This window comes from Periplaneta americana, chromosome 12, assembly GCF_040183065.1.
Source record: "Periplaneta americana isolate PAMFEO1 chromosome 12, P.americana_PAMFEO1_priV1, whole genome shotgun sequence".
In the NCBI taxonomy this organism is placed as follows: Eukaryota; Metazoa; Arthropoda; class Insecta; order Blattodea; family Blattidae; genus Periplaneta; species Periplaneta americana.
Window position 1 is genome coordinate 151,356,718 of NC_091128.1, and position 16,518 is coordinate 151,373,235.

At 38.3% G+C, this 16,518-nt stretch overlaps 1 protein-coding gene and 1 non-coding gene across 14 annotated transcripts in view; both read left to right on the plus strand.

The window, feature by feature from the left end:
* The window catches only part of Ndae1 (Na[+]-driven anion exchanger 1), a 704,613-nt gene that overhangs the window by 304,681 nt on the left and 383,414 nt on the right, over window positions 1-16,518 (plus strand). The gene's annotated exons all lie outside the window — the stretch shown is intronic.
* On the plus strand, window positions 8,622-8,693 carry TRNAY-GUA (transfer RNA tyrosine (anticodon GUA)). Its single transcript has one exon. It is a non-coding gene; the product is annotated as a tRNA-Tyr (tRNA).

Here is a 16,518-nt window from a genome sequence, read left to right on the forward strand (position 1 = left end):
CTACATTCCTTAAAAAATATTTTTTTTTTATTTCGTGTTATAAGAAAATACTGATATTTCACAATTTTTGAAATGAATTTATTTTTTATCAGACAATCTATCAAAGGTAGAGAAGTGATCTTGCATCATATTGTAGATATAACATGCATAAATACTCACAAAAAATTTCATCACAGAGTGTTGGGTTACGTGGGAAACGCTTCATCACTGCACAGTGAATAGAATTTTAAAAGAAAAATGTAAATAATTATTTTTAAATTGTAAAATTTTTTTTTTTCATATAGCAGAAGAACAGTGTTTTACACATACTAATTTTTATTATTGTGTACAAGATACAGTAATGGAGGAAAAAAAAATGTTGAATATTTCCAAAATTTTACGGTTTAAGCTGTACCTAACCCTTTAACTCATATTATTAGAAATGTCACTTTCATCCCTTTGCTTCTAACCCCCTCTGAACTAAACACTCGCCATGCGCCATGCTGATGTGCTGTGAACGGTTTGTAAAGATAAATGTCGAAAACTCGTTTCTTTATAGCCTATCTAATAGTTATGCACTATATTCTTAAAGTAGTTGACTCTTTCAAGTATGTGAATCGTTTACTATGCTTCTCAGAAATTGCTTCTAAAGAAATTGTGATGTATGATGTCTCACACTTTCAATAGTCGAGTGTGTCACTTGAAAGAAATTTCCGGCTTTCTGTGTGTATATAAATTTATTGTATTTATTTTACCACATGTCTTACAAGTGGTCTCCCGTAGTTTTTGGTCCACAGCGAACTTCAGTTTAGAAAAGTCTGAACTATACAGGGTGTCTCAGGGGGAATGTAAAATAATTCAGGATAACGTAGTTTCGATTAAAGCGGATATACCTACAGTCCGCATTTCACGAGAAGATCCGAGCAAGGAATGCGAATTTTCCCCCACTCTTATAACCTATCCCCGACACGGAACCGGCCGGCCATTGACTGAGCCTTGTTTGTACCAGCCGGCCAATGACACCACTGCCATCCACCTGCTCCTTCAAGAACGCTGAGTTACTGGTCTACTCTCTCCTCTTACCCCGCAAGGCCCGTACTCCCCTCACAGGGATACTCTCATGAAATCTGGACAGTATGTCTGAAGTCTAAAGGTTTGGAGAGATATGCTGGAACGTCTTACGGTTCCATGTACTATACTTACGTCTTTTGCACACTGAGCACCGCAATGCCAGCGGAACACACAACTAAATATACGTTCATTTGACATTTAATTCATGCATTCGCCTAGTAAATATGCAGACATGCTTTTTGTTTGTGGATTTTGTGATGACAATGCATTGGCTGCAGTTGAGAAATACAAACGATGTTCTTCCAATCGAAGGGTTCCAGCTATCTGTGTGTTTTCCCGTGTTTACCGGATGTTATCTGAAACTGGAAAGCTATCAAGTGTTTTTTTTATTATCCTATTGAATAAACCCTATTTCACCCTGAGGTATATTAGGGTTATAGTTGGCATCAAAATACATATTTTATAACCAATAAACAGTAGTAAAATTATAATATAAAATTGTGGTCACAATTAGAATTCACATGAATTATGTAGAAGAATGCACCTTAATGAAATAATGGGTCCTGTTAAAGATTAATGAGATGTTTGAGGAGTAATCAATGAAAAAGATATACAAGAATGTCTAACCGTTTCAGAGTAAATACACGACCTTAAAAATATAATCAATAGTAGATTAATAAAACAAAGTTTGACTTTCACTTTCAAATTAATACTTAATTCATGAACAATGGAACAGTTAAGAGTAATAAAGGGATATTACAAGCAATGATTTACGGTTACAAGTTACATACGTGATTCAGGAACAAGTACAATAATTAAAATAATAACACAAGTAATGACTTATAACTAACGAATAATGAAATTCTTGAAGGGCAATATGTAATGGTAGGGGCAATACAAAAGATTAAAAAACAAATGTAAACAGTAAAGGAATAGTAGAAAAATTGACTTAAAATTACAAGTTAAACACATCCTTTTTAAAGCAATAGGTAACAACAAAGAGATGCTAATAACAATACACTGACTGTAGTTACAGATTAAACACATTATTTTAAAAACAAACACGCAAAGGATCAATAGCTATTTTCAGGCGTTATAATATACATGGACCATGTCTTTAATTGACATCTTCTTGACGTTACTTCGTATATGACTACCAAGTGTTTCATTGAGATCGGAAAGAGAACCGGTACCGGTAACTGATATGAATTTACAATAATTCTTGAAATCCATAAGAAGGAAAATCTTAGTAATTTGTCTAGTGTAACTATTTTATTTTTTACTGGGTTTGTACTTAATTGCGAAATGAACTAATTGGAACAACAGAAGATTCAGCATTTTCAATAATATATCATATCAAAATGTTCTAAAACGTAGAAATACGTCTATATTGCCTCTCCATTTAGAAGTTCGCCCATCAATAACTTCCCTACAGTTATATTTCGGACATAGTATATCAGGTTACATCGATATAGATTAACCAAAAGTACACTACCGGTCAAAAGTTTTCGATCACCTATCACAACTATGGATTTGTGGTTAACACAGGGATTTCGTTTTGAATATTCTATCATATCATAATGCTAGAGAGAGAAAATATGTATTTTGTTGGTCTATTTAGTTTTTCCGATGTGTTTATACATTGAAATAAAGTCCTAGTTGTTTTCATAGCTGATCGAAAACTTTTGACCGGTAGTGTACAGTATCCTGATCTATTTCACATTCCTCCTGAGACGCCCTGTATAAGCGGAAAAAACTTCCTGCAATATTTTATGAAAAAATTAAATGAAATGTTTAATTTTAAAATGTAATTTTGCTTCTTCCGTGGACGTTATAAGAGTATATATTGAAAACAACTAAAATAAATTATTGACCTATATAGCTAAACCTCGATTCATCCATTTCATAGGAGACTTACAATTATGGTTACAGGATCATAATAGTATCGCGTAGTGTAGTGTAGTGTATGGAATGGGTGATGATGGTGAGGAAGGGAGAAGGAGAAACCCGGTGCCAGCACGTAGCCTACTCCTGTCGAATAGCATCAAGGGGGCCACCAGGCTTAACGTCCCCATTCGACGGACGAATCACTACCAACAGTGACATATTGCGGAATCTAATGTATACAAAACGAATGGAAAACTGCCATATTTTGCGTGTGTGTATATTTACTAAATGAAAGATACGTATGCCATTAATGTTATCATTTCGATTGTCGAGTTTAATTCGAATTTCATATTTTTAAAAGGTTATTAATCGTCATTTGTTTAATGGTGCCTTTATTTTTGAAACAGAACAGTAAACTTTAAGTGCCAGTTATTTTTGTATGATCTCTTTCTGCGATATCATGACAGTACACACATTCTTGGACTCGTAACGCACGAGGAGCTTCCGTAATACTCGTCATTGACTTGCAATTTCCCACTTCGCCACACAAGTTCCGCAGACAGCACAACACTCGTCGCGAGCTCCTGATCCACGAACACTAAACGACATTTCATACAAATTGAGAAGATGCGAAAGCATTTCTTTCCGCTTCTACTTGCCCTGAGTCCGTCAGTAAAGCCTCGTTCACACTTTTCAAGTAACTTGAATTCAAGTCACGTGATTTCAAGTAACCAGAATTCAAGTCTCAGTTCAGACATATTCAAGTTATTTTGTTTTCAAGTAGGATAAAATGGCGTCGATGGATGTTGTGCAATTAGGAATTTCTGTAGTAGCAAACCTCCGTGCCAGGGAAATGATAAATATATTGAAGAAATGAAAGACGCGTTGTTCAGTATGGGTTAGGAAATATATTAGTAGGAGAAATACACGAGCATTGACCATTACAAATAGAATAAGTGAAATCTTCAATCAGATTTGATCATTCTTATCGCAAATGTAATAAAATATTAGCAAGTCTGATTTACCATAATTGAAAATGATTATCTTGAAGCTGTTAGAGTTCCCAAAACAAATCTATCAACCACACTGAACCATGCCAGTTTCGGCGATAAATGTCATCCCTTCAAGCAACGCTCTTCTTTTCTTAATCTCTCTTATCTCCCTCGCTTCTTCTCTATCTACAGTTTAATGGTTTTTATTATTGCCTTTCATAGGCTATCTCGTGTGTCCACCTTAAAATCTCTGCTGTTCAGTTCTACAGTAAAACTCTTCCTTCCTTGGCAGCTTCCTTTGCATTTTTATTACGAAACTTTGCAGTTTCTATAATCTGCAGGCCTTCGTGAATTTTATACAACTTCAGAAACTCAAATACTTGGTCATTATTTCACTTACTGCTGTTTCCTATTATTTTTACATTCCCAGTAGAACAGAAAAACAATCAGCTGTTAATTTAACGCTCTTAAAACAGTTGTTAATTTGAATTTCCGCGCTTTTCTCCTTGAATTCAAGTTCTCAAGTGACGTTCACACTTTTCAAGTGTCCTTTCGGGTCAAGTAAAAAATAGAAAGGGATCCAACTTCACTTGAAACTTGAATTCAAGCCGTTAATTGATTTCAAGTCAACTTGAAACATAGTTCACACTTTTCAAGTTCGTCTTTCAAGTGACTTGAATTCAAGTTACTTGAAAAGTGTGAACGAGGCTTAACAGACCGATTGCTGTTATCTCTTATACCTGCACCCTCCAAGAAAATAAAATATTAAATAAAGTACATAAGTGGATATGAAATACAGTGACACAAATGATTGACAGTTACATGTTTCAATATATTTTAGTGTTGTTCTTACAATATTTTCAACTAATAAACAATTAATTAAATTAAGGAATGTTAGTTTGTATTTTAAGTCGGGGGGGGGGAGCGACACAGTGTAGATTGCCCCGTTGTGTATGCTGTAGAGTAGCAACTAGCGGTGAAGAAAACATTTATTGTCGGACCATCGGATCTGTGCCCCTTCAGCGCTGTCGTCGTTCTTGACAAAGTTAACGCCTGTATTCACTCCATTCCACCCGCTTTCCTCCCACCACGTCAAATAGCAGGCCACGAACCTTGCCAAATATGGATGTTGCCAAACTTTCGTCGAACCGTGTCATAAATAACTGGTCCTCCATGCTACAATATCATTTCTTTCAATCAAAATAAATCTTGTATTTCTACAATTTTTAAACCTAAATCCCATGTCCCCGAACACGAGCTTTGCTCTTTCGGGGTATTTTAATGTAACGTTTTTATGTATATGTTATTATTAAATAAATAAAATAAATAAAATGTCTCGAATCACTTTCCGTAGCGTTTCTCTCCAACCTTGGAAATTATTGCTTCTGTCGCAACCTTCAGTAATTTATTTCTTCAATGTCGGAACTTCTTTCTGCACGGTATAATATTCTAGTATCTTTCTTCTTAAAATATACATCGGTTCATATCATGTACAAGAATTAAAGGTTCCCTTGATCTTTTCTTCTCTGGTGATTCTAGCTTTTCATCTCCTGCACAGACTCCCTCTCTCCTGATTATCTTTATTAGCCACTCTGACCTGTCTATATAGAGTGTTTAAAAAATACGGGGCATAATTTCAGGTACGTATTTCCCACATGTAGACAATCAAAATAGTTCATTACAACATGTGTCCGGAAATGCTTTATTTCCGAGTTATGGCCTTCACAACATTGAAATTCACCGGAACGTTTTTCTTTCCGCAGGTCGTTGCCGTCAAATGAGACATTAAGAGGGCACTCTGACAGTTCATTCCGAGGCGAAGGTTACATTCCGTGTTGTGTAGGCGTTAGACTGTGCGACATATAGGTATTCAAATCAAGAGCTGGCAGAAATACACTTCATGTACGGTAAGGCGGACGGCAATGCTGCGCTGGCTCGTCGTTTGTACCAGGAGAGGTACCCACAGCGACAATGTCCAGATCGGAAGACATTTGTACGTCTCCATTACCGTCTGTGCGAGTATGGAAAATTTAACTCTCCTGGTTTGGGAAGGGAACGACCAAGATCTAAAACTCCAGAAGTACAGGAGGAGATTCTGGAGGCTGTGAACATGACTCCTTCTATCAGCACACGAAGGGTAGCGTTGCAAGTCAATGTTCCTCATACGACTGTCCGGAGACTGTTGAAAGAATATCAATTGTATCCTTATCATATCTGAGGACATACGCAATACTCCTGGAGTTTGGGATCGTGTTCGCAGGTCAATGAGACATCGATGTGAGGTCTGTATTCAAGCAGGAGGTGGACATTTTGAACATCTGCTGTAATGACAACGACCTGCGGAAAGAAAAACGTTCCGGTGAATTTCAATGTTGTGAAGGCCATAACTCGGAAATGAAGCATTTCCGGACACATGTTGTAATGAACTATTTTGATTGTCTACATGTGGGAAATACATACCTGAAATTACGCCCCGTATTTTTGAAACACCCTGTATAAATTACATAACATGTTGTATTAGTATTAGTTAAGTAATTTCAATACGTAATCAATTGAAATAAAATAAGCCTCACCAGTGATCGCAGCTGCTCTTTTCGTTGTCTTATTTATAGGAAAGAGATATTGACCTGTTTGTTTCTCTTCATCGAAAAATGCTATTACGTACTTGCTTAATAATATTTCTTTCGCCACTCCTTGCTACAGTGTTCATGTTGAATTGACAACACTGGACTGCAAGTACAAATAAACTGTCCTGCAAGAAGGCTCAAAATTGTGAGTAGTGGGGGAGAGAAAGGGAGAGAGATAGAAAAGAGAGAGATAGGAATGCAGGGAGAGAAATGAATTACCGAGGCTGAGTAGGAATTAGGGTTCAGTTCGCATAACTTACGGGGGCACAGATCCGATGGTCCGACAATATCTCCTGCTGTCAGTAGCTTTTTAATGTGCCAGTTGATATAAACAACAATAAAATGAAATATAAACGCTTAGTATAGATTTTCGAAATATAGATTACCGGTAAACCTTTTCAATAGTAAGAATTTTCACTATGTTCAAAGTCAATTAGTCGAACGTTAGTAAGATGGACAGTAGCAGCTTCCCCTTCACGGATGGTGAAGAGTGTGAGTAGGGGGGAAAGCCTATCAACCAAACTGAAATGGGGATTAGGCTTCAATGTCTGCAACTGCGGTGGTTTCCCTTGCTGAACCAGTCTTAATCTTGTGTGACGTCATTTCCGTCGACCTACGACACACATGACCCTTCTTCATTCTTCTTCATGGGGCCGCACTTTAAGAAACAGTTCTGTTATAATTATCCTCAAGAGCTGTCGGCTTCCATTTTCGGAAACAGACCTTTAATCACAACTGGTCCGGCCTGACCTCACTCTTAATTCAGCAGACTTTGATAATGCACGGCTCTGTTGTCTATATTACTTCCTTCCGGTGCCACACGATTACCACAAGAACGAGTTCTCTGGGAAAATCTTTGAAGCCGTCGACGATTCAAATTTTATTACTTTTGTTGTCGCGCCAAAACAATGAAGTGAATGTCCTGCGAGATGTCGATCTTCGGTTCGATCCCTTTCTCTGCATCCGTCAAATATCCGTGGTGTCCACACCTGTGGAGTAACGGTTAGCGCTTCTGGCCGCGAAAACGGGTGGCCCGGGTTCGATTCCCGGTCGGGGCAAGTTACCTGGTTGAGGTTTTTTCCGGGGTTTCTCCTCAACCCAATATAAGCAAATGCTGGGTAACTTTCGGTGCTAGACCCCGGACTCATTTCACCGGCATTATCACCTTCATCTCATTCAGATGCTAAATAACCTAAGATGTTGATAAAGCGTCGTAAAATAACCTACTAAAAAATATCGTTGGTGTTCATGTCATATGTCAAAAAATTCAAACAATTTTTTCTCCTCTAGACATGCATTATTTCGGTGCTCACATATAATTGCATAATATCACAAGATGTGTTTTTATGATAACATTTTAAGTTTCAAAGTAATTGATCTGAAACCAACAAAAATATTCAGCTTTTTTTCCTTTCCTGAAAAACTGGTATTCATATTCATATTCATATTCATATTTTTTTTAGCCTGAAGGTATAAGAATACAAGAGGCCTCGTCAATGTAATAATAAAAAAAAACAATATGTCAATATTTAAAATATTAAAAGAGTAAAAAAATAATAAAATTTAACTAAAATACTACATCATTTTCAAAAAAATTCATTCATATTATAAAAGGGATTATTTTTTAGCCATCTCTTAAGTTGAAGTTTAAATTGTGTTTCATTAAGTGCCTTTATATTTGTTGATATCATATATATATATATATATATATATATATATATATATATATAATTTTAATGTACCGAAGTACATATGATATTTCCATGCAGATATTCTGCGTCATCATACGATGAAAGAGTAATGGAACGGAGAAAAATTCTCTCCGGCGCCGGGATTTGAACCCGGATTTTCAGCTCTACGTGCTGATGCTTTATCCACTAAGCCACACCGGATACAACTCCGACGCCGGTTAGAATCGTCTCAGATTAAGCTCCAACTCTTGGGTTCCCTCTAGTGGCCGCCCTCTGCGCTACGTCATAGATGTCTATGAACGCAGGACCGAAGTCCACACATGTGCTGAGGTGCACTCGATATGAGTGACTAGTTGGCCGGGATCCGAGTTGTATCCGGTGTGGCTTAGTGGATAAAGCATCAGCATGTAGAGCTGAAAACCCGGGTTCAAATCCCGGCGCCGGAGAGAATTTTTCTCCGTTCCATTACTCTTTCATCGTATGATGACGCAGAATATCTGCATGGAAATATCATATGTACTTCGGTACATTAAAATAATATATATGATATGCGTAAATCACTTCGTGATTTAAGACGGCGCTTATTCCGTCGGATCCCGGCCAACTAGTCACTCATATCGAGTGCACCTCAGCACATGTGTGGACTTCGGTCCTGCGTTCATAGACATCTATGACGTAGTGCAGAGGGCGGCCACTAGAGGGAACCCAAGAGTTGGAGCTTAATCTGAGACGATTCTAACCGGCGTCGGAGTTGTATCCGGTGTGGCTTAGTGGATAAAGCATCAGCAAGTAGATCTGAAAACCCGGGTTCAAATCCCGGCGCCGGAGAGAATTTTTCTCCGTTCCATTACTCTTTCATCTTATTATATGCTTTTATTGCAGTGATTACATAGCTTGAGTGTGTTTTTTGCAACCTGACATGTGTTACGTTTAATTGATCATTATTTCTGGTTTCAAAGCGATGCAGATCAACTATACTTGTATAATTAGTAATATTCTTGTTTACATACATTAAAAGTTCAAAAATATATAGATTGTAGACTGTCATAATATTTTCAGTTTTGAAAAGAGATCTACATGATAGTCTGGGTGGTGACATTGTTAAAATACGAACTGCCTTTTTCTGCAGTAACAAAATGTTTGGAAGGTCAGAACTATTTCCATATAAAAGTAATTCATATGTACAGTAATAACACTTTTAAATAGTGCATAGTAAACTTGTTTTAATAATGTTTGGGAATCTTGTACATCAGGCTCCGCCAAGTCGAGTCAAGATCGCGAGAGGGCGTACAGGCCTGCTTACGGCTTCCACTGCGGGCAGTACACTTGTACACTGCAGTCTATCAGTGGTGGAACCTATCGAGGTCGCTTGGGGGCACCGGTGCACTGCATTTTGCACCAGGAATATTTATGTGCTAAAACATGAACCTTAGCAATGTAATGGATGTTGTTATGCGAACAATTAATTTCATAAGGTCTAAAGGACTCAATCACAGGGACTTCAGGGCACTGCTTGTTGGTATTAACAGTATGGGGATTTACTCTACCATACCGAGGTAAGGTGGTGAAGTCGAAAAATTCTGGAACGTTTTCTCGCACTTAGAAATGAAACTGCCTTATTTATGGATGTACATGGGAAACCTGTTAGAAGCCTTGGACATGAAAGAATATATAAGAATAATTCAACAATTGTGCGAAGTTTCGAACGTAGATTTGAGGATATTAGAGATCTTGAACAACAATTTAAGATATTTGCAATATCTTTTTCATTGAGTGTCCTAGATATTCCTGCTGAACTACAATTAGAAATACTTGATTTACAAAGCGATATTGAGCTAAAGGATAAGTATCAAAACAAAAAGTATTAACCATTTCTATACTTGTTTTCCACGAGAAAGGTTTCCTAAACAGTACAATCTTGCTGCAAGAACGTTGTAAATGTTCGGGACAACCTACGTATGCGGAACACTGTTTTGTTTAATGAAGTTTACAAAGTCACGTCACAGAAACAACTAAGTGATGAACAATTGAAAGCATGTTTGCGATTGGCTGGTACTAAAACAATAGCTCCGAGAATTAAATAGCTGCTTACTAACAGAAAACTGCAAACATCGCAGCGGATCTCTGATGTTTAAGAAAAAGTACTATTATTAGAGAATTGTATTTGAATGACAACGTTTGTACTGTTGTTTTATCTTGTTAATTGAATTGTATAGCAATGAGAAGAAGACAAACAGTATATTAATCTGTATAAAAGTGTATATTTTGTTTTGTTTCATTATTGTGCAAACATGCAAAAATTTGTTTCGTATATAGTTAACTGTACAAAATTGTATAGAGTACTGTTTTTCAGTATAGTGCAATTAACAGTGAAAGCGTGCTTCAATTAAAAGCTGAAATTAATTTACATTCTTATCACAAATTTGGTTCACATACAAGTTCTTAGCTCCGCCACTGTGGAAGCAGCTACCCTTGCCCGCAGCCGTACGTCAGGGCTTGAGGGTTTGTACGTACGCACGAGAGTGTAGTCACTTGACGGTCCCTGTTGTACATGATACTTCTCAAGAGATAAATTACTCTAGAATTTCTTTTACATACATAACTGATATGGCTGTTCCACCTTAGTTTAGGATCCAGATACATACCCAGCATCTTTACAGATTCATTTATCACATTTTAACATACGACATTTTGCACGAACACCAACGATATGCGGCCTTTACATTATCTGTTTTTTGTAGACCTGGTTGAAGAGCTTTATCACACCCATATGTAGCAATTGGCGCAGTTTTAGGAGTATGCGTTTTAAAAATGAGCGGCACAGAGTCAGAAAGAAGGATTTTCGTGTCTCCTATCTCGTGCACTTCTAGAGGCATCAGAAACACTCAAAACACAGTTTTACAGACATTCCATTAGCAATGGACACTCGCTTTTCTGAGCGATTGCAATCTGTTCACAGTAACGCAGTCAATCGCTTCTTCACACTTTTTCTCCATGGCAAGTCTCTTCTTTAAATGCCATTGGGTGCTTACAAGACGAAGCCTGGATGGTTACCGAGCTGGTCGCTCGTAGCTCAGCTGGTCGCTGGGTGGAAAGTCGTGGTGATCAAAACGAACTTGTTTGCATCTGCCAATCTGTTTTTCAAAATTGTCTTTAAAAAGCAATAACAATTTGTAAAATTGCCAGGATGGACTGTATTGATTCTTCAGGCTCTCTTAAACGTACCTTGTATATTTTAGCACCTTCAATGCGGGAATAATCACGTAAATAATTCCACTTTTCTGGAAAGCGTCTTGTCATAATAAAACCCTTTCATTAAATCCAATATGGTTCATTCTAATGCAAATAGAATCAACCGTTGTAGCTGAGGGGTTAGCGAGTCTAACTCCGAACCCAGCGGTCCCGGGTTCGATTCCCAGTCAGGACGAGTTGCCTGGGTGAGGTTTTTTCGGGGGTTTTCCCTCACTCCTATGGATGAATATCAGGTTACTTTATCAGACGATTGGAACCCCACTCATCTTCGCCACTTCCTTTCCTCCCCCATCATCCTTTCCTCCTCATCCTGTTTCTGGTTGTTGAGATCACTCTACAGGCGTCCTCCCGAAACTACTGGCTCTCTCGACCGGCCTCCGTGGAATGTAGTTCAGCGACGTTGGATGGCTTCTGCAACGAGCATCCGAGGCGGACCTACTCGGGGAAGGAGTTTCGCCTCAGACCGACAGGGCGGCCTTGGGGGAAGTTGCCGAAGCAGGAATGGTATATGGATTTCTGTTGGCTGTAGGGACCGGTCGTCAGGGAGTCATGTGGTTGGGTTGGTGCGCGAAGGAGATCTGTGGCACGCAACTCATTCCATATCGAGGGTTAGCGCAATAGATCTCAACAGGTCGCAGTGCTGGGCCATCCGTGCTCCCGTCAGTTAAATTCCATTCCATTCCATTGCAATGCAAATAGAACATTGATAAAATAATATGTATTAATTGCTATAAGGTCAGTACCGACAATTATCTCATGCTTCTAGAATCGTCACTTTCTGTAAAACATCAAATTTTCATTTAGAAATATACTTACAGTATATTGGTATTCATTTCACACCACCTCATTCTAGTGCAGAGGTCAAGAAAGCATGGGGCTCTACCTCCATGCCCCCTAAGTGCCTTTATGGCATGTGAAGAACTACCTCTGTCTTTATTAGTATCTATTTCAACTCCTACTTCATCTCACAATTTTATTTCAGAATAAGATATCGGGTTTGGTGGTCGGGTTGAGTCTGATTCCAAACATTGTAAATACGTGAAAATAATCTTTCACGATCCATTATATGCGTCGAAATGAATAGCAGTAGGCGTTTAGCATGTGGGGAAGTGTGTACGGAGCCTTAAGACGCATTCGCAGTAAAGGTATTTAGGTCGCTGGTAGCTGGAAAAAATGAAGGGTTCCATTACACCAGCTACCAGCGGGATAACATGCTTGATAGCAATCGACCGAACAGTCTTCGTCTTCTACGCTTCCGCTGCGTAACGTGCAGGCATTCTTCCAGCAAGGTAACCAGTCAGGCTACCAGCTAGGCTTCGTCTTGTACGTACGCACAGTCGATCTGGCAGGCAGTTGAAAAGGGGGCTATTTTATCTGCATTATAGACATCCGGACGACCTCAAAGACTTCAACCAATCCTTTTTGTAACTATTGCAGAATGAGAGGGAGACTGTGAGTGTTGGTGGACTGAGAGAGAGAAACGAGATTACTTCTTTAAAATTCCTCTGCAACGTCTGCTTTGTTCGTTACAACTAGGCCGGGAATCGAACACATATCGCCCAAATGAAAGACCAACGCGCTGAGCCGCAGATGATGTGGCTAACTCCTTAATAGACAATAAGACATACTGTCCGTTACTCAGGAGAAGACGAGGGGCAAGAATGTGACCTTCTTGACTATCGCTGTTGATTATTATAATCATCGCTCAGATAAGCATCCCAGTAGCCAGGTTATTACTCGTGCAGGAAACATGAGTAACAATGCGTATGGAAATTAAAGCTTAAGTTGAACAGAAGGAGACCTAATGTTTCCGCTTACTACATTACAAATATTGACGTGTTGTCGTACTTTATCTGTTCACATCCCTTCCCCCTCAGTCCGCTCTCGTCTTCTCCTGAGTCACCGACAGTACTACGTAAAAGCCTATATTTTATAGTGTTTAATTAATGAGAAAGCCTACAGTATGCCAGTTTTTACAGTTGGCACGAGATACTATGATTTGTACTATACATGGAGGGGAAAGTTTTATTACTGGTAGCGTAAGTTATTTTTAAATATTTGTGATGAATCTGTGGCTCAAGAAAGGGACGTCAGAAAAACATATAGGTTCAAGTTTAGAATGAGAGCTGCAACTTAAATATTCAATTTGAAGTTTCTCAATTAACGACTGTCTCCTCCTCCCCTTCCCTCCGCTTCCCCCTCCGCCTCTCTTTCCTCTCCCTCCCCTCCCTCTGTCACTCTTTTTCTCTTTTTCTCCCTTTCTCTCTCTCTCTTTTTCTATCCAAATGTTCGGTTTAGGCAAAAGCTACGGTGAAAAGGATTAATTAAGTGAATTTTTTTTAGAATATTAAGGAGATTTACACGTAAATATTCTGACTCTTCTCTTTCGAGTAGGCCTACTTATCTCTGTGAAACTCAGTTTTATACGTACTTGTCAATTAATACAAGGAACTTCAACAAACTACATTTAGAACAGGACAAGAGCCTCCAACTCTCTTTCATAAAATCAAATATCAAGGACTTTGTTAAAACATAAATACACGTCATCTCTTTGAGCGCAATCGGACTTTTCTTTGTTCATACACATAAGTAATACTTATTTTCTTACATATTCCTGCCAAATTTTATTTCGTATTTGAAATGTGTGATACGTATTATTTCGTCTGTTACCTCTGTAAATTAATTTAATAGGTTCCCTTCCACCCTCTATATATGCATACAGTCTTACTAATAAAAACTCTATATACAGACGTTTAACTGTCTTATACTTATACAAAGAGTAGCTCATGTATAAGTCGTGTGTAAATTCCTTACTAATAACCACTACATACGTCGTGTATAACAGTTTAACTGTTAACACAGCTACGTCATAGTTTCGTCATTACTTCGTTACGAAAGGTAATAGAATATCTGAGGTTCTCTATTGCATCCGGTAGAGCGCTCTAGTGTGCTGTGTTAAAGTATCGATAGTACAACTGGCTCTGATCGATCACAACACTATATTTTGGTCAAAGAGTACAAGCTAAAGCAATATTATTCTACTTATTCTGTGCTCTTTGATGTGTTCTTCTGTGGTTATAAGGCATCCGTCATCATAAAATGACAGTCGATACGAACAGCTGTTAGAGAGGCGGCCATTTTTTCTCTATATACAACGCTTAAACAAGGGGTTTCATGTATATAACTACTGCAAAGCAATTCCCATTGTATAGTTACAGACTGTTTATACATCCATCGCTTATGCATGGTTTATTAGTAACGTTTTCTGTCTCAACGCTGCATAAGTCTCGTATAAAAACTATACACGGTTTATTAGTAAGACCAATATTAATTATATATATATGTATATATGCATGTACGGATGCCTATATACCTATATACAGGATGTACCCGGGCTGGTGTTACAAACTTTCAGGGATGATGGGGAAGGGCACATGTATCAATTCGAGATAAGGAACCCTGGTCCGGAAATGACTGAGTCGAAAGTTATATGCAAAAATAGTTGTGTAGAAATGGAATTGTAATTTCGCAACACGTGCCCTCCTTCCCTTAACCTTTGGAACAGTCGTGGAAAGATGGTATGAACAGGATGTCTCCTACGTGGGTACTTGCCCCGATACAATCTGTGAGCTTGTCTACTGTTCCCATTGGCTCATCCGTATTCGAAAATCAGGTCTGCATATTCCGCTCTCGTGTACTCCTACATTTCACTAGGACTGATCGACTGGACACTACAACTTGTACACATACACTGCTGTCTACAGACGTGCATATCAGGACCGACCATGTCTGTTACACATTACGCTATCTGCATTGCTTTAGTGTAGTTTCCTGTCCCCACACCTCAGACAGCGCACTGAATGGAATACTGTAAGTAGACAACGTAAACAACGTCAGATGAATACAGTATGTGTAAGATGCACAGATAAATACACATAAATAAGGTGTACAGAGGAATAAAATTATTTCATTTCCACACAACTATTTTTGCTTATAAATTTCTACTCAGTCATTTCCGTACCAGGGTTCCTTATCTCAAATTGATACATGTGCCCTTCCCCATCATCCCTGAAAGTTTGTAACACTAGCCCGGAAACACCCTGCATATATGATAATTAGTGATGAAACAATTTATTTTATTTTATTTCATTTGAAGAATTGCTTAGAGTAATTTTGAAGATTTGAAGTTATGAAATGTGGCAACACTTATTCCTTTGCTGTCCTTGTATTTTCCCTTCCCAGAGCTCTAGGCCTCATGTCTTTAATGAGCTGAGTGAGGATAGGGTAAGTTTGCGAAGGACAGGGAGCGACACTATCGCTCAGTTATTTAGACCAGGGTTTCAGAATTTTTTGTCGTATAATTTGTCGTATACGTATTCATAAGTCTTGTGTTCGCTTCGTCTGCGATGTCCGTCGCGCTGACCACATTACCCCATCCTTCCGAACTCTAAACTGGCTACGGCTTAACGAACGTAGACATTTTAATTCCTTGTTCTCCTTTTCCAAGTCCTTCACACCTTTATACCTACATACCTTGCTTCCCGTTTCAGTTACCTGTCATCGTATCACAATCTTCGTACCTGTCGTCTATTCCTTCGTACCTGTCGTCTCGCTTCACTTACCTTTCTTCCCACCATAATCTGAACACACGCTCTCGTCATGAAACAATACTAACAATACCATCCCATCGCACCTCCTCATACTCATCTTCTTTCACAATAGCCCTGCCAAGACTCTGGAATTCGCTACCTGCTAGCATCAGGGACTGTCGAAATAAAATTGAATTCAAACGAAAACTTACTAGGCACTTGGTCAGTAATTGATTACTTGTAAATAGTTTCTTTAATCTATCACAAAATATTTCAATATTCAGTAATTTCATCACTACACAATTTTGTTATTCTAGATTTAATTTGTAATTCAGTAAATATAAAATATTCTTTGTTTCTCTATGATAAATTATCTAGCTTTAATTATTCAGGTAATCTTTTCGTACTTTGACTTTATTGTAATTGTAAA